We start from the raw sequence: 2,917 nt of genomic DNA, 5'->3' as shown, positions 1-2,917 counted from the left end.
TTGAGAAAACTTGGAAAATAGAAACGTACACAGAATAATACATAATTTCATGATGATGAAGAAAATATTGTTAATATATTAGCATATTTCCAGCTCGTTATATTTTATAGGCAGATTTTAGATTTAAGATGCTCTTATTTTACTACTGAAATTATTACAGGAATAATTGGATACCCCATTTAAAAATGAACATGCAACAGATGTTTTCCTATGACATTATAAATGTCTTGAAAACACTATTTTATAGTAGAATAATCTTTTATAAATGTCCATAATTTAAACACTTTCTTATTTTTTATATTTTGTACAGTTCTTGTCAATTTTTTATTTAACATAGCTATAAAATGATAACCTCTATAAAGAAATATTTTACACTTATTACTCTCCTAGTATTTTAGAGAGAGGATAACTGACATAAAGAATATGAATCTATTTAGCTTTTTAAATATATTGTTTTATTTTTTAAAAATACTGATTTTCTCACATAAGAAAACAATCTTTCCCTTTTATTTTTATTCTGCTACTTTAATACATGAAAAATGAAGCCTTCTAGATTTATTTGTATTTCCTTTTTATACTGAGATTCATCATTTTCTCATTTGAGTATGCTAGTTGCATTACTTCTGTGTATTATACAATTACTTTCCTGTAAGTTTTACATTTTTTGAGATACTGATGAAAATAAAAATGACAGACACATTACAAATGATACTTTTAAAGACATCAGAAATCTGTAGAGGCTAAGATTAGATCACTAAAACTTCATACAGGGGAGAAGAATTTAGAAGTGAGCTGATGGATAAGCAGCTGCTTTTAAGAGTGAAGAAATTTGCCAATTTGGGGCATAAGTTTAGGATCACCAGAATGAACTGCTGCTAGAGAAAAGGAAATCATCAAAGCTTTTAGTTAATGTGAGGAAATTGAATGACAAAATTTGAAAATGTTTGAGGACTCATATATAATCTTGGTTTTCCCTGCAGAACTGTGGCTGAATTATCAGACTCAGTATACTCATCAACGGATTTAGGAAGAAAGTTCTAAAAAGGAAAAAGTAAAATCTCTCATAGACTTTGATGGCTTTAAGGTCTTTGATGGAGTTAAAGACATGTTCTCACCAAAAATAAGTTGGATATAAATGGAGGGAAAATAGACAAGTGCTGAAGACACTAGAACGAGTGAGAAATTCATAGTGAAGTCTCCAATTACCTTGCAGGCGTACTGAATCAGGGCTCAGAAGGAGGTTGCTAAATCCAGTATAAGTCCCTAGAGGAAGGTATCCACTATAGGAAAGAGAAACCAGCATTGATTTTTGACTTTGATCAAATAATAAGATCAGGGGATTCTGCAGCCCTCAAAACTGATGACAAAATTTCCTCTGATTTTTCAAGACACTTGCCTAGCTTTGAAGCAATGTTGAAACTGCCTTTGCAAAAAGTGTAATAGTAAAAAATAAAATCTGACCTAACCATCCAGGCTTCTAACCTCCAGGCTGCCCTTGTTCATTACTGGGCATTGGCCAAGCTAACTATGGGGAAATTTAGTTTATTATTTAACTTGGAAACACAGATGGTAACAACCCCTTCCTGAAATAAGCCACCTCCTTGCTTGGGGATCAGACCTCCTTTATAAAACTAACAATTTATCCATACTGTTAGAATGTATGGCTCAAGGATTGGGTGTGGTGGCTCATGCCTCTAATCCCAACACTTTGGGAGGCTGAGAAAGGCAGATCACAAGATCAGGAGTTCGACACCAGCCTGACCAACATGGTGAAACCCTGTCCCTACTAAAAACACAAAAATTAACCAGTGGTGGTAGTGGTGCACACCTGTAAACCCAGATACTCAGGAGGCTGAAGCAGGAGAACTGCTTGAACCCAGGAGGTGGAGGTTGCAATGAGCTGAGATTGTGCTACTGTACTCCAGCCTGGGTAACAGAGACTCCGTCTCAAAAAAAAAAAAAAAAAAAAAAAAAATAGAATGTATGGCTCAGGAGTCATGCAGGCAAAGGCTGCAAGACTCCTAACCACCCCAATATTTCCTATGAATAACAATGCCATTTTAAAACCTTAGAGTGTGTTTGAAGACCATGTACTCTGATGGACCAGTTGGGTCCACCCAGGTTGGTAAACTGGCTCATCTGGTCCTACAGCTCCCATCCAAGAACTGTTTCATTGCAGAAAGACAGCTTCTACTCTCTGTGATTTTATCTCTGACCCAATCAGCATTCCTCATTCTCTAACCTTTTGCCTACTAAACTATCCTTAAAAAACTCTGGCCTTACTGGGTGTGGTGGCTCACATCTGTAATCTCAGCAATTTGGAAGGCCTAGGTGGACGGATCCCTTGACATCAGGAGTTTGAGTCCATCCTGGAAAATGTGGTGAAACCCTGTCTCTAGTTAAATTACAAAAATTAGCTGGGCGTGTTGGTGGCCACCTGTAATCCCAGCTAATTGAGAGGCTGAGGCAAGAGAATCACTTGAACCTGGGAAGTGGAGGTTGCAGGAAGCCAAGATCACGCCACTGCACTTCAGTCAGGGTGATAGAGAGAGACTCCATCTCATCGCTTCCCCGCCTTTTGGATAAGAGTAAGTGTAATATCTGTTCTTATCAGTTTAATATGTGATACGTCCTCTACTGAGGACAATATATTGTGTATTTTTGGATCAGGGAGAAACAAAAAAAAAAAAAAGAGAGACTCCCTCTCAAAATACATACATATATAGATACATACCTCTAGTCTCCAAATTTTCAGGGATGCTGATTTGAGTAATAATGAATCTCTGATCTCCTGTTTAACTGGCATTGCATTAATTAAACTGTGTCTCTATTACAATAATGCTGTCTCAGAACTTTGGTTTTTGGGGGCAGCAGGCAAGATAAACCCTTTGGGTAATTACATTATTGGGCAGAAGCT

At 36.6% G+C, this 2,917-nt stretch overlaps 1 pseudogene; it reads left to right on the top strand.

Annotated features, from left to right (window-relative positions):
* The first annotated feature begins 2,562 nt into the window (after nucleotides 1–2,562).
* On the top strand, nucleotides 2,563–2,682 carry LOC116528076 (annotated as a pseudogene).
* The last annotated feature ends 235 nt before the right edge of the window (nucleotides 2,683–2,917 follow it).

The sequence above is a fragment of the Sapajus apella genome, unplaced genomic scaffold (genome assembly GCF_009761245.1).
Source record: "Sapajus apella isolate SASKATOON/1434 unplaced genomic scaffold, GSC_monkey_1.0 scaffold56, whole genome shotgun sequence".
Taxonomy (NCBI): Eukaryota; Metazoa; Chordata; class Mammalia; order Primates; family Cebidae; genus Sapajus; species Sapajus apella.
The sequence above is the reverse complement of the archived record's forward strand: the minus strand, read 5'-3'. Positions and strand labels throughout refer to the sequence as shown.